General features: G+C 41.7%; 15 non-coding genes across 15 annotated transcripts; all 15 read left to right on the forward strand.

Moving 5' to 3' along the window:
* The first annotated feature begins 16,566 nt into the window (after nucleotides 1-16,566).
* trnap-ugg (transfer RNA proline (anticodon UGG)) lies at nucleotides 16,567-16,635 on the forward strand. Its single transcript has one exon. It is a non-coding gene; the product is annotated as a tRNA-Pro (tRNA).
* A 400-nt stretch (nucleotides 16,636-17,035) lies between these two features.
* trnap-agg (transfer RNA proline (anticodon AGG)) lies at nucleotides 17,036-17,107 on the forward strand. The gene has a single exon. It is a non-coding gene; the product is annotated as a tRNA-Pro (tRNA).
* An 82-nt stretch (nucleotides 17,108-17,189) lies between these two features.
* trnap-ugg (transfer RNA proline (anticodon UGG)) lies at nucleotides 17,190-17,260 on the forward strand. The gene has a single exon. It is a non-coding gene; the product is annotated as a tRNA-Pro (tRNA).
* Nucleotides 17,261-17,493: 233 nt separating this feature from the next.
* trnap-agg (transfer RNA proline (anticodon AGG)) lies at nucleotides 17,494-17,565 on the forward strand. The gene has a single exon. It is a non-coding gene; the product is annotated as a tRNA-Pro (tRNA).
* An 82-nt stretch (nucleotides 17,566-17,647) lies between these two features.
* trnap-ugg (transfer RNA proline (anticodon UGG)) lies at nucleotides 17,648-17,716 on the forward strand. The gene has a single exon. It is a non-coding gene; the product is annotated as a tRNA-Pro (tRNA).
* A 233-nt stretch (nucleotides 17,717-17,949) lies between these two features.
* Nucleotides 17,950-18,021, forward strand: trnap-ugg (transfer RNA proline (anticodon UGG)). Its single transcript has one exon. It is a non-coding gene; the product is annotated as a tRNA-Pro (tRNA).
* An 82-nt stretch (nucleotides 18,022-18,103) lies between these two features.
* On the forward strand, nucleotides 18,104-18,172 carry trnap-ugg (transfer RNA proline (anticodon UGG)). The gene has a single exon. It is a non-coding gene; the product is annotated as a tRNA-Pro (tRNA).
* A 1,947-nt stretch (nucleotides 18,173-20,119) lies between these two features.
* trnaq-cug (transfer RNA glutamine (anticodon CUG)) lies at nucleotides 20,120-20,191 on the forward strand. Its single transcript has one exon. It is a non-coding gene; the product is annotated as a tRNA-Gln (tRNA).
* Nucleotides 20,192-20,638: 447 nt separating this feature from the next.
* trnap-ugg (transfer RNA proline (anticodon UGG)) lies at nucleotides 20,639-20,710 on the forward strand. The gene has a single exon. It is a non-coding gene; the product is annotated as a tRNA-Pro (tRNA).
* Nucleotides 20,711-21,072: 362 nt separating this feature from the next.
* On the forward strand, nucleotides 21,073-21,144 carry trnaq-uug (transfer RNA glutamine (anticodon UUG)). Its single transcript has one exon. It is a non-coding gene; the product is annotated as a tRNA-Gln (tRNA).
* Nucleotides 21,145-21,587: 443 nt separating this feature from the next.
* Nucleotides 21,588-21,659, forward strand: trnap-ugg (transfer RNA proline (anticodon UGG)). Its single transcript has one exon. It is a non-coding gene; the product is annotated as a tRNA-Pro (tRNA).
* A 362-nt stretch (nucleotides 21,660-22,021) lies between these two features.
* trnaq-uug (transfer RNA glutamine (anticodon UUG)) lies at nucleotides 22,022-22,093 on the forward strand. The gene has a single exon. It is a non-coding gene; the product is annotated as a tRNA-Gln (tRNA).
* Nucleotides 22,094-22,548: 455 nt separating this feature from the next.
* Nucleotides 22,549-22,619, forward strand: trnap-agg (transfer RNA proline (anticodon AGG)). The gene has a single exon. It is a non-coding gene; the product is annotated as a tRNA-Pro (tRNA).
* Nucleotides 22,620-23,491: 872 nt separating this feature from the next.
* trnap-ugg (transfer RNA proline (anticodon UGG)) lies at nucleotides 23,492-23,560 on the forward strand. The gene has a single exon. It is a non-coding gene; the product is annotated as a tRNA-Pro (tRNA).
* A 396-nt stretch (nucleotides 23,561-23,956) lies between these two features.
* Nucleotides 23,957-24,028, forward strand: trnap-cgg (transfer RNA proline (anticodon CGG)). The gene has a single exon. It is a non-coding gene; the product is annotated as a tRNA-Pro (tRNA).
* Nucleotides 24,029-24,742: the final 714 nt, after the last annotated feature.

Consider the following 24,742-nt stretch of genomic DNA (forward strand, 5'->3'; position numbering starts at 1 on the left):
TGTGCATTTGATCGTTTGGATGCGCCTGAAGCTCAAAGTGTAATCTGCTTGTCCGTTTTGGAGCGCGGCGCGCACACACATTTCATCCTGGGGAACAGCGTCTCTCGCGCTGATTGTGCTTTCAACGTTTTATTATCAAACATGTCCCGCAATGTAGCAGCAGTAAAGACAGCATTTTACAATAATCACCGATTGAGCTGATTCTGACGTTAAGTTTTGGTTAGGGAGGAACGAATGCGCACCGCTGTAAAGGGAAGGAAGTTGTGCTAGAAGAAACACGGCTATAATACTTAGAAGCCAAAATCGAAAAATAAAATAAAATAAACTAAGCTTAATATAACAGCTACAGGCCTAAAGCATAAGCAGATGTTTGAATAGTTAGTTCTCTCTTCTATCATAATTAAACAGGGCTTTCATGTTGCACGTGCTGAAACTCCTCCGCGTAAGCGCGTTCTCGTTTCTGAATTGCAAATAGCAAAAATGTATCATAGACAGATGTTTGAATATTATTGCACATAAAAACAGCTGGCAACTCTGGTGAAATATAATTTACAAAATAATGTGTATATATAGTAACAATAAATGTATGTGTGTTTTCTTGATTTCTCCAGTACCGACAGCAGAACCGATAACGTCAGAGCTTATCGATACTCCGGTCTTTCATAATTTAGCCCCGAGACCGATTTAATACCGGGTTTCGGTACCCATCCCTAGTTATAACAAGCGCAACAGGTTTAAAATGTGCTAATTTTTGGTCTTGTTGAAGAAACAGCTGCCCTTGTGATTGTAGTATAACCAATAAATTGTGGGTTGATTTAAGTTTTTATATTTTTAACTCTAATATAACTCACAGTTTAATCCTTAAAAGATGATTTTTTTTGATATCTCTTGAATATGTTATTTCTTAATTTTATGTGCAAAATTGTTCATCCACATCAGGGGTGTGCCCGAAGCCGAATACCTTATTTTTGTTGCTATGGTAACAGGGTCCGTGTACGTTTTGATCATTTCATTTCTTATTTGGAACGGAATAACGAGAAATGAGAAGACGGCTCGTTTGTTCGTATTTTTGTTTAATTTAACAAACGGAAAACGAGATTTTGGCTTGATTTCTCATGTTTCGTTTGCGCTTCACAGATCGGTTTATAGCTTCGATATTTCATTCGCACACGTGGGCGGCACTGAAACGCCCCTTTCATCTGATTGGCTAAATTGCTCCGCCTTCAGTACAGGCTTTAAATTCTGTCAGGCAGAATAAAAGTCAGTATGAATGCGGTGCAGAATATCGCACTTTAATAACAAATTGTCTGAAACCAACACTCACTGTTACCTACGCATAACATTTGAAGCAGAAATATGCTAACACATTATTTCTTGGTTATATAGCATTGCATAATAATTGCATGTCCCATTGATAAATGCTGTGCAAAAAGTTCTGTTCATTTGGATAAAAGTGAAGTGCAAATAAAAACTCACTTACTTTTGAGAGATGAACTAAAGATTGAGTAAATTACAGGCTTTTGCAGTTAATCCATTGTGTGGTGCTGTTTGTAAAAAATGTTTTGAGAAATGCACACACTTCTTTGCAAATATTGAGATTGATTTGAGAAATGCACCAAAGCGACTGACAAAAACTGTAAGACAGCTAATTTTACAGTAGACTAATATTCAGAATGTGATCAATGTCTTTTGCCTAACGCCAGCAACTGCACACAGCCCTGTGAACTTATAGGAGAGCAGACCACATTTTTTTAAACTGTTCTTTAAGCTATATTTTAGAACAAATGTTTGCATTCAAGGTTTTTTTTTTATATATATATATATATATATAATATGTGTGTGTGGGACCATTGGACAGCATGGGGGTTAGAGATTTGACCATGGTTTTATTGAAAAAGTGTTGTAATCATGTTTTTCATTCAGGGCTCTTTTTTTTTGGCGTATTGATTACCATTTGTATAAACACAGTTTTACTACAAATGCCATTGTTAAACTATAGTTAGCATAGCAAAACCATGGTTAATTTACGGTTATGGTAAAGGGAAAATATGTGGCGGAGTAAAAACAGAGCAGGATTTAAAGGATTTTTTTTTTTTTTGTCAAGTAATTCTGAGGATTCGGGTTCTAATCTACTTTTGTATAGTTTTTTTTTTTTACTCGATAGTCTGTGTGAAGATGAGAATTGTGCACGAGCTCCAAGAGTGAACTAACAGCGGCAACGAGCGCTCGCCATAACACAGTGATATACCGCCAGTTAATAACGCATGGTTGTTATTTAACAGGCTGTTATATAACATATACCAAATTTCTTATCGAATGGAGATGTTTCTTTCTTTTAGGTACATCCAACCATGCGTGCCACGAGATGGTCGTGCTCTCTTGTCTTTCGGAGAGGAATGCGGTTGCCTAATTCCTGTGTGTGTGTTGAGAGAGATGCACGCAGAGAACTGTTCAGTTTAGTTTGAAATTGAGAAAGTAGTTGAGAAACATAAGATACTGATTTTAGAATTTGAATTTGTTTTATTTTTTAAATGCATAGAATTATAAAATAAAAACGTAAATTATAAACGGGCCTTTTTTAGGCTCTTCCATATTTTAGACATCCATCTCCTCATTAGACGTGCTTTTAGAGAAAAATGCATCTTTACGGATTACATAACTTAATGAAAGAGTTTATATCTTCTAATAATTGTTTAATTATTTCATTTTAAAGTAGTAATTTAAAGCTTTCTATTGATATATTTTTATCATGTCTAGAAAAAAATGCATGTGATGGTGCTGGCGCCTTCTGCAGAGCGCGCGTTAAGCTTCCACTCTCAAACGACTGGATATGCGTCTAACAGCGCACATTTATATACAGTAGGTTAAACAATTAAACTAACATATGCTTCAGTGGCGCCTGCTGGTGTACGGCTGTAGGCACTGTGCGTACCATGTGCGCTTGGGTTGACCTGAGATTTGCCCCGTAAACATTTCAGCAGTGAATTATGTGATGTCCTGTCTTCCTTCCATTAATTATTCAGTCTTTTGCACAGCAAATTCAATTACTCTGTATAAATACTACTCCAAATAGAAACAAAAAAACCGTGCTATATACACACACTTTCATGAGATCGGGTTATAGACTACAACAATTAATTTAGCTATTTTACAAATGGGAATACAGCGAATTCATGACAATGTTTTACATTCAAGCTACCCGTAAAATTTATAGTGAAAAGTTATTTAAAAGCATCTGGAACGCAATAAATTAATTTTAAAGCGGTATTTCAATCATTTGTTGCATGGAATAAAAAATAGGCCAATAAATATCCTGATTCACATATCAGAGAAAACTGCGTTGCAGCAAATTCTTTACATTTTAAGGTATTCAGAAAAGAGCAACATGAAACCAGAAAAAAAGCGGCTATACAATTATTGGACAAAGTTTTACATATCCTACCATTACAATTTGTTTTATTTTTTAATTTTATATAGGCTACAATTATAAAATAAAACGCAAATTATAATCGGGCCCGTTTTAGGCTTTTCCTTATTTTTATAGCCTATTTTAGACGGCGATGAAAAATAAATTACTCTCCATCTCCTCATTGGACGTGCCTTTAGAGAAAAATGCATCTTTACCGTTACATAATGAAAGAGTTTTTGTTTTCAATTTGAATGATTTCGTTTTAAAATAGTAATTTAAAGCTTTCTGTATATATGTTTATCATATCTGTGAGTCAATTCGCTGAGTTTCGGTTCATAATTGTGAAGTGCTCTTGTTGAAGACAGAAAGCGCATAGGCCTACTGTTTTCCTATTAATTTTATAAAAGCACAAATTTTGTTGATATTGTGAATGTAAGCATATTTAACAAATAAAGGTTGACCCTTTACAGCTCAGAATTATATATATTACTCCTTACCTTTATGAGCAAAAACTAAGGCGTATTTTAATTTGTTTCTACTGTAAGAAAACAAATGCAGGTGACCGTGCTGGCGCGCCTCCATGTCATATAAAAGCATGCTTTAACTCCTCTCCACACAAACTGTCTAACAGCGCACGTATATGGGTTAAACATTTAAACTAACTTTGTGATATGCTTGAACTGTTTTATATCTATAGATTTTATTTTAGGCAAGTCGTGTTGATTTGAGAAGGCTAAATTGATCAAAGGTATGCTGTGAAAAAAAAAAAAAAAAGCCTACGTTTAGCGAACAAAAATTGCTCCAAACTATTTTCTAAATTAACTTTATAAAAAAAAAAAAAAAAAAAAAAAAGGAAATATAATAGGCTAAATAATAAAAAAATAACTTTTCCATTACATGCAAAACTTAACTTTTTTAATAGCAGTAGGCTATAAGCTGTACCGTCCATCACAACCCTCATTGCTGAAGTCAGACTGGAATCTGATCGGATGGGAAAGGGACATCGAGGCTGTCCTTGCCCGAGCACACAGAGAGGATGAGGAAGACCATGATGATGCCCCTGGACCACACTGTCTGTGTCTATGTTTTCTCTGAACACAAAAGGTGATTTTGGTCAAGTTTGTTTTGCTGGTTTCTGTTCATACAACAGTCAATGGAGCCTGACTTTCAGAAGCTTCATGACATTATTTGATGATGCTTTTGAAGCTTCTGAAACAGAAACCAGCAGGACAAACTTGACCAAAATTCACATCCTCAGCATCTTTTGGCCTTTCTAAAGATGCTCTCACTAGCTCTGGGCTCTCTGAGGATTGTTACGTTCCCCTCCTGTCTAGGGGATTGTGAGGGGAAGTAACAAAGGAAAAAGCATAAAATTAAAGAGAAACCAGCCAAAACACACTTCAGTCCTCTGTCCCAGAGTGAAGACAACAATTCAGAGATAGATAGATAGATAGATAGATAGAGAGAGATAGACGAGAGGTTTATTTACAAAGAAAAAGGACAATCAGTTTAACAAAGATATAGGGAGCAATGGCTCAGGAGAGAGCAAGGCCTAAAATAACAAACAAAACTATTAACTAACTAATTTTAGAAGCAGCTAACTTGCCTCAAATGCCCAAAAGAAAAGATAAATAAACAAAACTTCCCTTAACTCCCTAACTGAACCAAAAACAGGGATGAAAGTAGTATTCAAAGAAAAAGGCACTCTCTCCCTACAGCTTCCCTTTTAACTCACCCAATATACAGGAAAATAATATCACTTATCTTAGGCTCTTCAACAAAGCAAAAACGGTGTCAAATATTGTCTCCAGACACATAGCTCACAACAGGAACACTATTAGCCACTTGCTAATATACAACTCAAAATCTGAGGACAAGCAACAATCCAACAAGTGTTCAGTCTGGAGCAGGGGAGAAGTATGTCTCTGGGAAGCAAACACCGGACTGCCATATATACTCCACTCTCAGCCACAGGCATGCTCTGATAACGAGCTACAGGTGATGGTGATTCAACCTGAGAGAGAGAGAGAGAGATTTTGAGATTTAAAACACACTTTTATTCCATATTTAATAATTTATAAATATCATCATCATTATTACATCAACTTTACACAATCTTTGAAATATTAAAAAGATAAAGCCAACTCTCCATCACTATCAACAACACACAAAACATTTCCAACAGACCATTTTTCAACAAAAGTCTGTAAATTGTTGATTAATTTATAATAAACATACTCAATTCTGAGTCGAGCTTCTAACAATCCCCGGAAAACCTCATAAACGTCTTTTGACCCTTTGTTCTGAATTTGATTTTTTCTGGAAAGGCATATAGAAAGTTTAGCTACTCCAAAAACAAAATTCATCAAAATATGTTTTTGTTTTTTCTTAACAGAATACCTTGGTCCAAAAATAAATAAAGGAAAAGAAAAACATTCTCCCAAATTCCCAGGGAAAGCAAGAGCTGATAAAATGTAAAAACTGTAACTTGAATGCAATGTAAGTCGCTTTGGATAAAAGCGTCTGCTAAATGCATAAATGTCAAATGTCAAATGTCAAATTCAAACACCACTGTTTTAACAAATTAAATAACACCCCCAATCTACCACAACCACAAAACAAATGCACCAAAGTTTCATCTTGAATACAAAACGGACATTCCACTCCTTGAGTAGAATCTAAATGGGCTACATGTTTATTGGTAGCTATAGCCCCATGGACTATTCTCCATTAAAGATCTCCTGTCCGTTTATCAATAGGCATCTTATACAAAGATCGCCAACAACCTTTCACTTGCTGATCAGGACCAAAAAAATCAAACCACTTTGATGTTTTCATTCCTTCAAAAGCTCTGCTATGGAGCACTTTCACACACAGTATATAAGCCTCCTTCTTACCCAACTCTTCAAAAGAACCCAGATTTAAATTAGTAAAAGAGAGAAAACCATCTTCTAACCCAAATCGTTCACTCACAGTTAGAGAGATATCAAGATATGGGAAAATATATTCACCCCCATCCTCCCACTGATTAACCATATCATGATCTTCAACAAACTCTCTTAATGACTGTGGCAATGATTCACAAACTTCTACCACAATCCTTTTCATCAATCTTTCAGATCTTATATTTGCCAATTGCCGTAATTCAACAAGAGATGAACGCATAGCGTTTAAAAGATGGCCTAACTTTGTACAACCAGCCTCTCTCAATGCTGAACGCAAACTAGCAGAGTTTAAAGAATTTACCTGTAGGAAATCATTATAAAAAAGTGGCTCTTCAAAGATCCACATACCAGGTAAAACACTGGGATCTCTGGATACTTTCTAAATTTGCCACGCCTGCAAAACTGAATCATAAAAAGATGTTAAACCTGTGACTTGTGCCTCTTCAAGTTTCAGCAAAAAAAATTGCTTACTATAACCCAACCTCCCTACCTTCTGTAAAAGCAATTTTGCAGTTTCATGCCATCTCAATCCATTTCCATACAAAAATCTTTGTACAGTTTTTAGTCTAAAGGCCCTTATCCGGGAAGATAAATTAACAAGTCCCTGACCTCCCTCACAAAGTGGGAGATATAGGGCAGCAGCTCTAATCCAATGATACCCTGACCAAAAAAAGTCCAGAATTATCTTCTGCACACTTGTAATCAGTGCCTTTGATTGGATTTAAAACCATAGCTTTATGCCAAAGCATAGAAGCAACCAAATTATTGATTACTAAGACACGTCCTCTATACGACATCTGAGGAAGCAACCATCTCCATTTAGAAATTTTTGCACATACCTTCTCCTTTACCCCTTCCCAATTCTTTTCTTGGAATTGTTGTGTGCCAAGGAAAACACCCAAAATCTTTATACCATTACTTCCCCACTTCAAACCACCAGGTAGACAAGGTATATTTTCCTCTCTCCACTGCCCCACTTTTAAAACCTCACTTTTATCCCAATTAACCTTTGATGAAGAAGCCTTCTCATAACACTTCAAAGCCTTTATAATTATATGTATATCTTCTTCATTTTTCACAAAAATATTAAGATCATCTGCATAAGCCGATACAACTAAAGGAGAATCAGTTATACAGCCTGGTAAACAAAAACCAGCCAAATGCTTTCTTAAAAAACACAAAAGAGGTTCAACAGATAGTGAATAAAGCTGTCCAGAAATAGGGCAGCCTTGCCTTATTCCCCTTTTTACTAGTATTGGTCGACTAAGGCCCTCTCCCACCTTGATCATACAAGAAGCATTACTATAAAGAAGACTCACCCATGCAATAAACTTTTCTCCAAACCCAAAAGCTTTGAACACAGAAAACAAAAATTCATGATCTATTCTATCGATAAAATTCCAACACTTTGGTTATACACATTACACACATCCATCACATCTCTCATTAAAAGCAAATTATCCATTATAGTACGATCTGGAATGCAATAGGTCTGATCCATACGTACAAGTAAGCCTATATAAGGCTTTAACCTATTAGACAAGGCTCTAGAGAGAACTTTATAATCAGTACACAAAAGAGCAACAGGTCTCCAGTTCTTAAATTCCATTAAATCTCCCTTTTTAGGAGGTAATGTTAGAACAGCTCTTCTACAGGAGGCTGGGAGTACATTGTCATCATACGAGCTCATTAAAACCTTATGCAAATCAGGTCCAATAACCGCCCAGAAATGTTTATAAAAGTCAATAGTGAGTCCATCTATTCCAGGTGCACGTCCAGATGCCAATTGATTAACAGCAATAGTAAGTTCTTCCAAACTTATTTCCTTATACAGTTCAGCTTGTTCCGTTTCACAAAGCTGAGGAAGACCTTCTAAGATATCCTGAACACACTGCTCATCACATTGTTCCTTGTCATACAACTTTGTATAGAAGTCCATAGCGCATCTCCTCATTTCCGCTCCATCTGTTGTTACATGACCATCTGAACATTTTAGACATGACATGCTCTGATCCTTCACAGAAGTCTTCTCCAAGTTGAAAAAGAAAGTACTTGAGGCATCCATATCTTTTAATTGAATATATCGTGACCTCACAAGTGCACCTTTCACTTTTTCTTGCAACAAGGTCCTCAACTCCAACTTTTTTGCATGCAATTCATTATTATTTCCAGTCTCTTCTCCATTTAAAAAGTTATTTTCAATGCGTCTTATGGCCCGCTCAACCTCCTCTATAGCCTGTTTTAACATAACAGAAGAGAAAGAGGTATATTGTTGACAAAAAATTCTAATTTGAGCCTTCGCAATTTCCCACCACTGATTTAAAGACTCAAATGAACTTTTTTTAGCTTTCCACTTATCCCAAAAAATCTTAAAGTTCTCACAAAAAACATCATCTTGCAGTAGTTTGTTATTAAAATGCCACTGAGATCTATTAAATTCTTGCTTTAAGAGAAAAGTCACAGTAATAAGATGATGATCAGAGAAACCAACTGGTCTAATAGAGCTATCAATTAACTTAGATCTAAGCCCTTGTGACAAATAAAATCTATCTAATCTGGCTGCACTCACTCTTCCATCCACAACCTTCACCCATGTATATTGTTTTACATTTGGAAATTTAATTCTCCATGCATCTATTAAACCAAAATGAAGTAATAACTTTTTTAGGTTTTTACTGGATTGTAAATGAGGCTCTTCGCTAATCCTATCAATATTGAAATCAACAGTACAATTCCAGTCTCCACCTAAAATAAAATAATCACAAACACTTTGTTCAAGACTTTCCTTTATATTATGAAAAAAATCAATTCTTTCATTCCCAATATTAGGTGCATAAATATTAATAAAACAATAAATTGAACCCTCTATATTAACTTTAACCATTAAACCTCGACCTTTAACTAACTCACAAGAATTTAAAATCTTCATTTTTAAACTATTAGAGAAAAGCACAGCTACCCCTCCACTAACATTACTCCCATGATTTAAAAAAAGTTGACCCCCCCCCCCTCCTAAAATAAACCCCACTCAACTTCATCCTTTATAGTGCTATGTGTTTCCTGGAGAAAAATAACATCAAGTTTGTTCGTATGGACTATCTCCTTTACCAATTCTCTCTTCTGCCTGTCCCTTCCACCATTTATGTTTAAAGATCCTACTCTTAAACTCCCCATAGAGAAAAAGAGAAAAAAGGACAGATAGAAAAAAAAGAGACACAAACTGTGCAACATGATCAAGACAGACATCACTTATTTTTTCCTAAACCTTTCTTACATTTTCTAGTTTTACTTGCCTTGGAGACCTTTTTTAATGCAGTGACATGTTTCCTCAAACGGTACCTCTTCCTTTCATCCAACAAATCAAAACCGACCATCTTTTGCAAAATTGCAGCTGACCTAATACATTTTTCTGTGTCAGCAAAAAAATCCTCAACCTTAATAGACTGTCCAAAAGTTTCATCGAGAAAATTATTAATTTCCTCCAAAGAGTACAGATCTCTCGACCTGTTTACCCCATCAAAACTTTCTCCATCTGACTCGTCCTGTTCCATTTCTTCAGCATCACTTTCTACTTGATTTTTCTCAATTGACACACTTTCTACATCCTTCTGGTTATCTTCTACAACAACATCCTGCAAAACAGGCATACTTTTACCCATGTCCCTACTTGCATTTAATGTTTCTCCTGTATTTTCAACATCTTTTGAACTCCCTCCAGCTTTATCAACGAGAACTGGATGCTCTAAAAGCCCATCAGCCCTACTCATTTTCACTATTAGTCTCTACCACCTCATGAACCATGCTTAACATTCTTTCACCCTGAGAAACAGAATTGCTGCTGGAAGCTATAGCTCTTTGACCATCAACTTCATCAGGTTGTTCAATAGGTCTCTCTGCACGTTCCACTTATTGTCTATGAGGGCAATTAAGACGCTTATGTCCCACATCCCCGCATTCAAAACATGTAATACTACCTGAACTAGCATACACAGTGTAGTATCCTCCTCCATGCTTTATCTTAAATGAAACATCCAAAGACTGTGTCGGAGCATCTAAAAACATAAACACTTGCCTCCTAAGCGAGATTACATGTTTTAAACGGGCATCTTTACAACCGAGAGTCACCGTCTTAAAACCGCTTGCAGATTTTCCAAACCTACGCAATTCCTGTTCAATCAATTCATTAGGAATAAAAGGTGGAACACCTGAAATAACTACTCTTGTTGAGGGAACAGATAATGGCGAAACTTGAACAAATATATCATCGACAAAAACTCCACTTTCAATCAAAGCATAAACCACTGTTGTTTCAAAAAAACAACAGTAGCTTTATTCATCCGAGATGCATAAGATATATTGTCATGGCCAACCTGTTCGCCTACCGCAAGCAAAGCCTCTTCCATCGTGACCCCAGGATCCGTGATAAACCTAACCCCATGTCCAATGGACAGCGGCGGCGTCACACCGGACGCCATTACCCGCGAACTTTCAAACAATACTACCAACACACTTCTCCACCGTAATCAGAAAAGAAAAAACAATAAATGATGTCTTACCTGCCTTTCATACATGTGAAAGAAGGAAAAAATCTCACCACAACTGTGTACCACAAACAAAGCAAGACGCTAGCTCTCCATCCACATCCACTCAATCACTCACACCAACGGAAACCGGAAACCGGAAGCCCGAGAAAGAGAGAGAGAGAGAGAGACACCAAGCACAACACAGGGCACACAACCACGCCACACATTTACCAGAAAACAATAAAAAGTAATGTCCTGGGACGTAACAGGATTTCTGTATTAGAAGTGACAAAATGAATTCTTACTTTATATTTGTAACAGGGTGAATGAGATGAGAGACGTGCGGATCCATTTGCAAGCTTTATTAGACAGAGACGTAGTCAAGAAACACAGGCAGGGTCAAAACACCAGCAATCAGGTATGGCACAGGCAAAACACAAAAGCAGTCCAGTGAACAGGGGTCGACTGGCGGCAAACATAATCCAGGGGGGCAAAACAAAATGAGATAATCCAAATACACGGTAATAGTCCAGGCAGGGGCAAACAGAGTCCAAAGCACAAGGTGAGAGAAAAATACAAGGCAGGCTATAAACTTTGGGAATGAACAAGTCTAAACTAAACTTTAACACGGGAGACACGGAATGGCTCCGTAAAGCAGCTACCACTAGGAGAATGATAAACGCAGAACAATACTCAACGATCTGATCGTTGTCCAGGGGCCTCATGTATAAATGTTGCTTTTATACATATATTTTATATATTTCTATGCCCATTTTGTGCGTACGCTGTTTTTGCACGTATCTGGATTTATAAAAAATAAACTTGGCGTAAATATGTGTGCACCGTACGGATGCTTTTGACTGTGCGTACACACTCTTTTTCCTGGAGTAATGAATTAAACAAGGATTTTAAACTGTTTTCATTTCGATATACACAATTACATTTAAATATTCCACTCTCATTAATGGAGATAAGCACTGAAATTGCACAAAGTCATTACACAGAAGTTAAACCAAAATTATATTAATTTAGACATATTTGTAGTTGATGTGCTTAATCACTTTTCCTGTGGCATGCTATCTTTTAATGACAGCAATGAGTGCTATAACAATTAATATTTGAACTAATCTGCAGATATCATGTTATGAGAAATTTTTTAGCGAGAACAATGATCAATGATGCACACTTAATTCGATATCATGGCGGACACTGCTGGATTCGGTGGTCGAACGGTCTATTGTCTGGTTTGAATAGCTACTGTACAACCGCAGCAGCACAAAGGTGTTGATGTCGTATGAAGGCATCTCCACAACATTATGAAAAATACCACTTTATTTGAAGGGGGGGTGGGGTACGTAAGATTTGCCTGTTTCCTTTTTAAAATACTTTGTCAGTGACACGCAAGTCAGACAATTATTTACACTGCAATAAATGGCTTATCTGTTTCCACTAAAAATAGCTAAAAGATGTTCACCTTTTCAGCAAAACTACATACATTTTATTTGATTTGAGTTGTTTAAAACTATTGAAATACTATTTCAGTGGAATGAGGTCAAGTATATTCTAAAATAGGTTATTTATCTGAGAACTAAACAGTTTTGTTTTTATGGATATTTTGATCTATTCTAAAACATTCTGGATGATTTTGGCAATAAAAATTAATGTGGCACAAATGACATTTAGTCCGTATCTCATATTTCCTTAACCTCTTGTACCTTTAACGGTGTTAAACATGGTGTCATGTGGATGGGAATATGCATGGAAGTGATATGCAGATGAGGTTATGTATCATAAAATTAGGCGTTGTAAGCTCCATATATGGTGATTTCTGGGAGGAGACTGGGTGGAGATGCAGGTATGCACAATCTTCCCCTGACTGGGATTTATAAAGGGATTTTTGCGCAACTTCTGGCGTACGCATGCTTTTATAAATCTGAAAACTTTTGTGCATACCCAAAATCTAGATTTTGTGTGTACGTACACTTTTAGGATGAAATCTACGGAGAGTTTTATACATGAGGCCCCAGGGCTTATAAAGTGTGTCTAATTGGATGCAGCTGTGTGTGTGTAATCAGTGCAATGGATGATGGGAACTGTAGTGACATGTAATGGTCTGTGTAGTGTGAGATAGAGGTCTGCATTCCCGCGGCTGTCTGACCCGATCAGATTTCTTGCGACGCGGGATTAAATTCCCGAATAAAACGCGGTTGCGGTCGGTAACTCTGGTGCAGTTTGAACGGGAGCGGGCGGTCTAACAATATCCCGTTCCCGACATCTTTTCAGAACAGCATATCTGCACTTTATTCAAGCACCTGTACAGCCTGCACTGGACTGTTATGCACGCACTGCACACATGAACCAGTGCTTCGTTTTATTTGCGAGGTCTGTGCGCATGTGCATAACGATGCTCAGAGCAGGCTAGCCTACCAGTGAATATATGGCCCGCAGACAGAACAGGCAGGTTGTCGATGAGTGACAGAGCAGAATAAAGATGGAGCAAAGTGTGGATGCGCTGTCCTTGAAGAACGCTCAACTCGGTTTTGTTTATATTTTGCTTAGCCTATAAATTTTAAATGACAGATGTCCAATTTATTTATTTTTCTTCCGTGACACTTTTCCTAGGCTACTGTGTTTACAGCAAGATGTTAAACGAATTTAGTATTTTGACAAGACGAATAAAATTATAATAGGCCGTTTTTGTACAACCTGCATTTTGTTTCCCTCTGCGACACTTGTTCCTATTGTGTTGTAAAGGTTAAACGAATTGTATCCTGACAAAACGATTAAAAATAAGGAATACAATTTTTGTACATTTTTATTTTCTCTGACACTTTTTTTCCCTACTGTGTTGGCAGCAAAATGTTAAACGAATTTCGTGTCTTAAGACACAAAATTCGTTTAACATTTTGCTGTCAATAAAAGACTCTTGACAAGACGAATAAAATAACAAATACAATTTTGTGCAGACTACACTTTTATTTGTTAGCCTATCTGTCTTTCTTTCAGTAAAGGAAATTTAAATGTGTGATTCTGCAAACGAGATCTAAATTTAGCGGGAACGGTCGGGTCGGGAAGAAAATTATTCAAAGCGGACAGCGGGTGAACAAAGAGTGAATATATCGCGGGAGCGGGTGGGTGCGGGATATAACCTCGCGGGAGCGGGACTTAAAAAATAGTCCCGTGCAGACCTCTAGTGTGAGAGTCAATGTAATGGAAGAGCGACCTCTGATGGCAAGTGGATGGAAGTCCATGGACAGGATTCATGACAATATTTTTGTTTCAGGTTTTCCTTTTTTTTTCTTTTTCCACAAATGCCACTGTCACCTGTTCCACCACAAAACCTCTGCATCAAATGTACAGCAATCAAGAATCAGAAAAGCACTGAAATAACTCTGTTTGAAATTAAAACAATTAAAATAAACTACAACATAAGATTTAAAAGATGTTTTATTAATTTATGTAGTGTACTCACTCAAAGCCTTTGATGGCAGCATTCCTTCATCAGTCACTCTGCACCAGATAAACACTCATGTGTCTCATCTGTCCCTGTAACATCCAGACAAGAGTCAAGTCACCTCTGTGATTTATCTGCTAAATACTATATTTACATGTTGAGGTAATTTCTGATGTATTAACTTTTATCCAACACAAATTTTCCTCAGTTTATCAACAATGCTAATGGACAAATGAAATAGATAACTTATGTTTAGTTACTCCATGTAGATTTTTTTTAATTACATTATTCATCTAAAGCAGTGTTGACAACAGTGATTTCAACTATAGTAGCACACATATTTCTGGCCCTGGACCACAAAACCAGTCATAAGGGTCAATTTTTCGAAATTGAGATTTATACATAATCTGAAAGCTGAATAAATAAGCTTTCCTTTGATATACAAAAATTGGAATATCTGGAATCTGAGGGTGCAAAAAAATCGAAATATTGAGAAAATCGCCTTTAAAGTTGTCCAAATGAAGTTCTTAGCAATGCACATTACTAATCAAAAATGAAGTTTTTATATATATGCGGTAGGAAATTTACAAAATATCTTCATGGAACATGATCTTTACTTAATGTCCTAATGATTTTTGGCATAAAAGAAAAATCAATCATTTTGACCCATACAATGTATTTTTGGCTATTGCTACAAATATACTCCAGCGACTTAAGACTGGTTTTGTGGTCCAGGGTCACATTTAGTAATCGTCTTTAAGATGTTATGGTTTATGTAAATGCACTTTGGAGATGTGCGTGTGCTTAATGGAGCTCCCCCGTTTGCTTTACACAAGACGTGTTTTAACAGAAAAATCACAAATATACTGTAACGTTAGTTTACTATACAGTAGCTCAAAGTTTACTATACAGTAGCTCAACAAATTCGATTTTAACCCAAGGAACCGTGTTTTTGGTTTGTAATACTCACATTTGTAAACACCCTCGTCGCTGTTCTCTATCACATTCGATGATGACATATTCTCTCTTGCGTGGGCTTCTGGGATAGAAAAGTGTCCATCGATGAGCACTTCAGAATCTGGGCTGAAGCAGTAGGACATCAGGGGATTTCTCGCCTACTCTTTTATGAATAATGCGGTTTTCGAACATACTTCTTTCAATATGTACTCTTTTTTTCCTACTCTAAAGTAGGTAAGTAGGCATATTAGAACACAAATTAAGTATACGTACGTCTGATTCTTGCTAGAATTAGTGCAATTTTCAAATACTCTTTTATGAATACTGAGGATTCAAACATACTCATTCGCTTGACTATTGCTTTTTGCCTACTATATAGTAGGGAAGTATGCCATTTCGGACGCAGCTGGTGAGTGTTCCCAAAGAATCTAGAACACACATTAAACTGAACAGGAACAACTTTGAACTAAATTGAGCAGACCGGTGTCACCGTTACCTTTTGTTGAGAAACATTACAGACCTCAGTCAGTTTCTCTTCAGCAAAAACAGCATGATATATGTGGCAGTGCTGCAATGTAGCCTTCTGCCTTTTAATTCAACTCATGTATTTTGTTGTTGACTTTTTAATCAACATTATACTGCAAAGGCAGGCCAAGCTAGTGCAGGTACGGCAAAATCAAGTTTCTCAGAAATCCGACCAGTTGCATGAGCCCTCTTTCTGCACTGGCCAGCTACAGAGGCAGGATTTATGAGCAACTGAAGCATCGAGCACAGTGAAAATAAGTGGCCAGGCGGCCTCCGGCACGATGGGACCAGTTGCTTGTTGGTCTAGGGGTATGATTCTCATTTCAGGTGAGAGAGGTCTGGGGTTTAAATCTTGGACGTGCCTGCCTCTGTCTTTGGAGCCTCTTTTCTTGAGCAGTATCCATCCATGCTGCCTTCTCTGGGCCAATCGCACGCCGCCTCAAGTAAAACTAGCAGTGTGTCTGCGTTTTCAAGCCTGCTTCTCGCCGATCTTAGTTCCTCGCCTGCACTTTAAACTTGGTCGACTGCTTAACTCGGTGGCTTAGAGCTTGCGCTGAAAAGAGGTGTTTTTGAGATTCCTCAGATGGCCCGCTGCAGGGCAGCCGTCTGAGTTCACTCAATCCTTGACATTTTTCTCAACATTGGTTTGGGATGGCTACCTAGCCAGTGGAGATATGGCAGAAAGGAGTTTCTCGAAATCTTCACGGCCCTGTGAGCCTTCTTTCTGCATTTGCTAGCTTTTGGGCGTTCCGTGGCTCGTTGGTCTAGGGGTATGATTCTCGCTTGGTGCGAGAGGTCCGGGTTCAAATCCCGGATGAGCCCGCCTCTCTCTTTGGAGACTCTTTTCTTGAGCAGTATCCTTCCATTCTGCCTTCCTTGGCCAATCGCACGCCGCCTTCCAGTAAGACTAGCACTGTGTCTGCGCATTTTGAAGTCTGCTTCTCGCCGATCTTAGTTCCTCGTCTGCACTTTAAACTTGGTCGATCACTTAACTCGGTGGCTTAGAGCGCTTGCGCTGAAAAGAGGTGTTTTTTTGAGATGGCTCAGATGGGCAGCGCTGCAGGGTAGCCGTCTGCGGTTCACTCAAGCCTTGACATTTTTCTCAACATTGGTTTGGGATGGCTACCTAGCCAGTGAAGATATGGCAGAAAGGAGTTTCTAGGAAATCTTTACGGCCCTGTGAGCCTTCTTTCTACATTTACTAGCTAGGGGAGCATTCTGTGGCTCGTTGGTCTAGGGGTATGATTCTCGCTTAGGGTGCGAGAGGTCCCGGGTTCAAATCCCGGACGAGCCCTTTTCAGCAACTATTTTTGAGCGGACTCTGTAAATCGAGCGGTGAAATAAATGGTCTGGGGAATACAGGCCTTTTGGGCTATGGCTCGTTGGTCTAGGGGTATGATTCTCGCTTTGGGTGCGAGAGGTCCCGGTTCAAATCCCGGACGAGCCCTTTTCAGCAACTATTTTTGAGCGGACTCTGTAAATCGAGCGGTGAAATAAATGGTCTGGGGAATACAGGCCTTTTGGGCTATGGCTCGTTGGTCTAGGGGTATGATTCTCGCTTGGTGCGAGAGGTCCCGGTTCAAATCCCGGACGAGCCCTTTTCAGCAACTATTTTTGAGCGGACTCTGTAAATCGAGCGGTGAAATAAATGGTCTGGGGAATACAGGCCTTTTGGGCTATGGCTCGTTGGTCTAGGGGTATGATTCTCGCTTAGGGTGCGAGAGGTCCCGTGTTCAAATCACGGACGAGCCCTTTTCAGCAACTATTTTTGAGCGGACTCTGTAAATCGAGCGGTGAAATAAATGGTCTGGGGAATACAGGCCTTTTGGGCTATGGCTCGTTGGTCTAGGGGTATGATTCTCGCTTGGTGCGAGAGGTCCGGGTTCAAATCCCGGACGAGCCCTTTTCAGCAACTATTTTTGAGCGGACTCTGTAAATCGAGCGGTGAAATAAATGGTCTGGGGAATACAGGCCTTTTGGGCTATGGCTTGTTGGTCTAGGGGTATGATTCTCGCTTGGTGCGAGAGGTCCGGGTTCAAATCCCGGACGAGCCCTTTTCAGCAACTATTTTTGAGCGGACTCTGTAAATCGAGCGGTGAAATAAATGGTCTGGGGAATACAGGCCTTTTGGGCTATGGCTCGTTGGTCTAGGGGTATGATTCTCGCTTTGGGTGCGAGAGGTCCCGTGTTCAAATCACGGACGAGCCCTTTTCAGCAACTATTTTTGAGCGGACTCTGTAAATCGAGCGGTGAAATAAATGGTCTGGGGAATACAGGCCTTTTGGGCTATGGCTCGTTGGTCTAGGGGTATGATTCTCGCTTGGTGCGAGAGGTCCGGGTTCAAATCCCGGACGAGCCCTTTTCAGCAACTATTTTTGAGCGGACTCTGTAAATCGAGCGGTGAAATAAATGGTCTGGGGAATACAGGCCTTTTGGGCTATGGCTTGTTGGTCTAGGGGTATGATTCTCGCTTAGGGTGCGAGAGGTCCCGGTTCAAATCCCGGATGAGCCCGCCTCTCTTTGGAGACTCTTTTCTTGAGCAGTATCCATCCATTCTGCCTTCCTTGGCCAATCGCACGCCGCCTTCCAGTAAGACTAGCACTGTGTCTGCGCATTTTGAAGCCTGCTACTCGCCGATCTTAGTTCCTCGCCTTCAATTTAAACTTGGTCGACCACTCTGTGGTTTAGAGCGCTTGCGCTGAAAAGTGGTGTCATTTTGAGATGGCTCAGATGGGCAGCGCTGCAGGGTAGCCGTCTGCGGTTCACTCAAGCCTCGTGTCCTTTGTCTAGACATTTTTCTTAACATTGGTTTGTTGATGGCTACCCAAGCCAGTGGAGATTTGGCAGAAAGGAGTTTCTCGAAATCTTCACGGCCCTGTGAGACTTCTTTCTACATTTACTAGCTAATGGAGCATTCTGTGGCTCGTTGGTCTAGGGGTATGATTCTCGCTTGGTGCGAGAGGTCCCGGTTCAAATCCCGGACGAGCCCAACTGCAGCTTTGAGCAGCGGCAGTTCATTCTGGTTTCTTTGGCTCATTTGCACAGCATAGTTAGGTACTTGTCTTTGAATGTTGACGCCTCGTCCTTCTACTTAGTCTCTCACCTACGACTTGCGTTGCGTTGAGCTGTTAGCTCAGTCAGTTAGAGATTGGCTCACGAGGCGAAATAGCTCAGTTGAGGCGTTAGATTGAAGATCTAAAGGTCCCTGGTTCTATCCGGGTTTCGGCACAGGGGCGTGGAGACCTTTTGGACAGCATACTGATACTGCTGGTCAGCTGCTTTTCTCAGTGCCTCCTTCTGAGTTCTACACTGCAATCAGAAGGAAGACGACCCTGTTTCTGCTTGGTTCCATGGTGTAACGGTTAGCACTCTGGACTCTGAATCCAGCGATCCGAGTTCAAATCTCGTGGAACCTGCTGTCTTTTGACTGGCAGTGCTCAGCAGAGAGGAGCCTTCTCTGTGGCAGCGTGTCTTCAAAGGGTGTGCTACAATGGCCTCCTTTAACCGTGCCCCAATCGCACGCCGCCTCAAGTAAAACTAGCAGTGTGTCTGCGTTTTCAAGCCTGCTTCTCGCCGATCTTAGTTCCTCGTCTGCACTTTAAACTCGGTCGATCACTTAACTCGGTGGCTTAGAGCGCTTGCGCTGAAAAGAGGTGTTTTTTTGAGATTCCTCAGATGGCCCGCGCTGCAGGGCAGCCGTCTGAGGTTCACTCAAGCCTCGTGTCCTTTGTCTAGACATTTTTCTTAACATTGGTTTGTTGATGGCTACCCAAGCCAGTGGAGATATGGCAGAGAGGAGTTTCTCGGAAATCTTCACGGCCCTGTGAGCCTTCTTTCTGCATTTGCTAGCTTTTGGAGCGTTCCGTGTCTCGTTGGTCTAGGGGTATGATTCCCGCTTTGGGTGCGAGAGGTCCCGGGTTCAAATCCCGGACGAGCCCACCTGCACCTTTGAAACCGCTGTCTTTGAGGAGTGGCCATTAACTCTGATTTATTTGGCTCATTTGCACAGCATTGTTAGGTACTTGTCTTTGAATGTTGACGTCTCATCCTTCTACTTGGTCTCTCACCTACGACTTGCGTTGCGTTGAGCTGTTAGCTCAGGCAGTTAGAGATTGGCTCACCGAGGCCGAAATAGCTCAGTTGAGAGCGTTAGATTGAAGATCTAAAGATCCCGGTGTTTCGGCAGAGGGGAGCAGGGAGACCTTTTAGGACAGTATACTGATACTCGCGGGTCAGCTGCTTTTCTCAGTGCCTCCTTCTGAGTTCTACACTGAAAAAAGAAGGGAAGACGACCCTGTTTCTGCTTGGTTCCATGGTGTAACGGTTAGCACTCTGGACTCTGAATCCAGCGATCCGAGTTCAAATCTCGGTGGAACCTGCTGTCTTTTGACTGGCAGTGCTCGGCAAAGAGGATCCCACGTCACAACCTTCTCTTTGGCAGCTTGTCTAGAAAGGGTGTGCTACAGTGGCCTCCTTTAACCGTGCCCTAATCGCACGCCGCCTTCCAGTAAGACTAGCACTGTGTCTGCGCATTTTGAAGCCTGCTACTCGCCGATCTTAGTTCCTCGTCTTCAATTTAAACTTGGTCGACCACTCTGTGGTTTAGAGCGCTTGCGCTGAAAAGAGGTGTCGTTTTTGAGATGGCTCACATGGGCCGCGCAGCAGGGTAGCCGTCTGCGGTTCACTCAAGCCTTGACATTTTTCTCAACATTGGTTTGGGATGGCTACCCTAGCCAGTGGAGATTTGGCAGAAAGGAGTTTCTCGGAAATCTTTACGGCCCTGTGAGACTTCTTTCTACATTTACTAGCTAGGGGAGCATTCAGTGGCTCGTTGGTCTAGGGGTATGATTCTCGCTTTGGGTGCGAGAGGTCCCGGGTTCAAATCCCGGACGAGCCCAACTGCAGCTTTGAGGAGCGACAGTTCATTCTGGTTTCTTTGGCTCATTTGCACAGCATAGTTAGGTACTTTTCTTTCAATGTTGACGTCTCGTCCTTCTACTTAGTCTCTCACCTACGGCTTGCGTTGCGTTTAGTGGTTACCTCGGTGGGTTAGAGATTTTCCAAGCCAGGCCGAAATAGCTCAGTTGAGAGCGTTAGATTGAAGATCTAAAGGTCCCTGGTTCTATCCGGGTTTCGGCACAGGGGCGTGGAGACCTTTTGGACAGCATACTGATACTGCTGGTCAGCTGCTTTTCTCAGTGCCTCCTTCTGAGTCATTTCTACACTGCAATCAGAAGGAAGGCGACCAAGCTGCAGCTTGGTTCCGTGGTGTAACGGTTAGCACTCTGGACTTTGAATCCAGCGATCCGAGTTCAAATCTCGGTGGAACCTGCTGTCTTTTGACTGGCAGTGCTCGCAAAGAGGATCCCACGCCACAACCTTCTCTTTGGCAGCGTGTCTTCAAAGGGTGTGCTACAGTGGCCTCCTTTAACCGTGCCCCAATCGCACGCCGCCTCAAGTAAAACTAGCAGTGTGTCTGCGTTTTCAAGCCTGCTTCTCGCCGATCTTAGTTCCTCGTCTGCACTTTAAACTTGGTCGACCACTCTGTGGTTTAGAGCGCTTGCGCTGAAAAGAGGTGTCGATTTTGAGATGGCTCACATGGGCCGCGCAGCAGGGTAGCCGTCTGCGGTTCACTCAAGCCTTGACATTTTTCTCAACATTGGTTTGGGATGGCTACCCTAGCCAGTGGAGATTTGGCAGAAAGGAGTTTCTCGGAAATCTTTACGGCCCTGTGAGACTTCTTTCTACATTTACTAGCTAATGGAGCATTCAGTGGCTCGTTGGTCTAGGGGTATGATTCTCGCTTTGGGTGCGAGAGGTCCCGGGTTCAAATCCCGGACGAGCCCAACTGCAGCTTTGAGGAGCGACAGTTCATTCTGGTTTCTTTGGCTCATTTGCACAGCATAGTTAGGTACTTTTCTTTCAATGTTGACGTCTCGTCCTTCTACTTAGTCTCTCACCTACGGCTTGCGTTGCGTTTAGTGGTTACCTCGGTGGGTTAGAGATTTTCCAAACCAGGCCGAAATAGCTCAGTTGAGAGCGTTAGATTGAAGATCTAAAGGTCCCTGGTTCTATCCGGGTTTCGGCACAGGGGCGTGGAGACCTTTTGGACAGCATACTGATACTGCTGGTCAGCTGCTTTTCTCAGTGCCTCCTTCTGAGTCATTTCTACACTGCAATCAGAAGGAAGACGACCAAGCTGCAGCTTGGTTCCGTGGTGTAACGGTTAGCACTCTGGACTTTGAATCCAGTGATCCGAGTTCAAATCTCGGTGGAACCTGCTGTCTTTTGACTGGCAGTGCTCGCAAAGAGGATCCCACGCCACAACCTTCTCTTTGGCAGCGTGTCTTCAAAGGGTGTGCTACAGTGGCCTCCTTTAACCGTGCCCCAATCGCACGCCGCCTCAAGTAAAACTAGCAGTGTGTCTGCGTTTTCAAGCCTGCTTCTCGCCGATCTTAGTTCCTCGTCTGCACTTTAAACTTGGTCGACCACTCTGTGGTTTAGAGCGCTTGCGCTGAAAAGTGGTGTCATTTTGAGATGGCTCACATGGGCGCGCAGAAGGGTAGCCGTCTGCGGTTCACTCAAGCCTCGTGTCCTTTGTCTAGACATTTTTCTTAACATTGGTTTGTTGATGGCTACCCAAGCCAGTGGAGATATGGCAGAGAGGAGTTTCTCGAAATCTTTACGGCCCTGTGAGCCTTCTTTCTACATTTACTAGCTAAGGGAGCATTCTGTGGCTCGTTGGTCTAGGGGTATGATTCTCGCTTAGGGTGCGAGAGGTCCGGGTTCAAATCCCGGACGAGCCCACCTGCACCTTTGAAACCGCTGTCTTTGAGGTGGCCATTAACTCTGATTTATTTGGCTCATTTGCACAGCATAGTTAGGTACTTGTCTTTGAATGTTGACGCCTCGTCCTTCTACTTAGTCTCTCACCTACGGCTTGCGTTGCGTTTAGTGGTTACCTCGGTGGGTTAGAGATTTTCCAAACCAGGCCGAAATAGCTCAGTTGAGGCGTTAGATTGAAGATCTAAAGGTCCCTGGTTCTATCCGGGTTTCGGCACAGGGGCGTGGAGACCTTTTGGACAGCATACTGATACTCGCGGGTTGGCTGCGTTTCTCATAGCCTCCTTCTGAGTTCTACACTGCAAAAGAAGGAAGACGACCAAGCTGCAGCTTGGTTCCGTGGTGTAACGGTTAGCACTCTGGACTCTGAATCCAGCGATCCGAGTTCAAATCTCGTGGAACCTGCTGTCTTTTGACTGGCAGTGCTCAGCAGAGGAGCCTTCTCTGTGGCAGCGTGTCTTCAAAGGGTGTGCTACAATGGCCTCCTTTAACCGTGCCCCAATCGCACGCCGCCTTCCAGTAAGACTAGCACTGTGTCTGCGCATTTTGAAGCCTGCTACTCGCCGATCTTAGTTCCTCGCCTGCACTTTAAACTTGGTCGACCACTTAACTCGGTGGCTTAGGCGCTTGCGCTGAAAAGAGGTGTTTTTGAGATTCCTCAGATGGCCCGCGCTGCAGGGCAGCCGTCTGAGTTCACTCAATCCTTGACATTTTTCTCAACATTGGTTTGGGATGGCTACCTAGCCAGTGGAGATTTGGCAGAAAGGAGTTTCTCGAAATCTTTACGGCCCTGTGAGACTTCTTTCTACATTTACTAGCTAATGGAGCATTCTGTGGCTCGTTGGTCTAGGGGTATGATTCTCGCTTGGTGCGAGAGGTCCGGGTTCAAATCCCGGATGAGCCCGCCTCTCTCTTTGGATACTCTTTTCTTGAGCAGTATCCATCCATTCTGCCTTCCTTGGCCAATCGCACGCCGCCGTCAAGTAAGACTAGCACTGTGTCTGAGCGTATTCAAGCCTGCGTCTCGCCGATCTTAGTTCCTCGTCTTCAATTTAAACTTGGTCGACCACTCTGTGGTTTAGAGCGCTTGCGCTGAAAAGAGGTGTCGTTTTTGAGATGGCTCACATGGGCCGCGCAGCAGGGTAGCCGTCTGCGGTTCACTCAAGCCTTGACATTTTTCTCAACATTGGTTTGGGATGGCTACCCTAGCCAGTGGAGATATGGCAGAAAGGGGTTTCTCGGAAATCTTTACGGCCCTGTGAGACTTCTTTCTACATTTAGTAGCTAGGGGGCGTTCAGTGGCTCGTTGGTCTAGGGGTATGATTCTCGCTTCGGGTGCGAGAAGTCCCGGGTTCAAATCCCGGATGAGCCCGCCTCTCTCTTTGGAGACTCTTTTCTTGAGCAGTATCCTTCCATTCTGCCTTCCCTTGGCCAATCGCACGCCGCCCTCAAGTAAAACTAGCAGTGTGTCTGTGCGTTTTCAAGTCTGCTTCTCGCCGATCTTAGTTCCTCGTCTTCAATTTAAACTTGGTCGACTGCTTAACTCGGTGGCTTAGAGAGCTTGCGCTGAAAAGTGGTGTCATGTTTGAGATGGCTCAGATGGGCAGCGCTGCAGGGTAGCCGTCTGCGGTTCACTCAAGCCTCGTGTCCTTTGTCTAGACATTTTTCTTAACATTGGTTTGTTGATGGCTACCCAAGCCAGTGGAGATATGGCAGAGAGGAGTTTCTCGGAAATCTTCACGGCCCTGTGAGCCTTCTTTCTGCATTTGCTAGCTTTTGGAGAGTTCCGTGTCTCGTTGGTCTAGGGGTATGATTCCCGCTTTGGGTGCGAGAGGTCCCGGGTTCAAATCCCGGACGAGCCCACCTGCACCTTTGAAACCGCTGTCTTTGAGGAGTGGCCATTAACTCTGATTTATTTGGCTCATTTGCACAGCATTGTTAGGTACTTGTCTTTGAATGTTGACGTCTCATCCTTCTACTTGGTCTCTCACCTACGACTTGCGTTGCGTTGAGCTGTTAGCTCAGGCAGTTAGAGATTGGCTCACCGAGGCCGAAATAGCTCAGTTGAGAGCGTTAGATTGAAGAT

The sequence above is a fragment of the Onychostoma macrolepis genome, chromosome 11 (genome assembly GCF_012432095.1).
Source record: "Onychostoma macrolepis isolate SWU-2019 chromosome 11, ASM1243209v1, whole genome shotgun sequence".
Taxonomy (NCBI): Eukaryota; Metazoa; Chordata; class Actinopteri; order Cypriniformes; family Cyprinidae; genus Onychostoma; species Onychostoma macrolepis.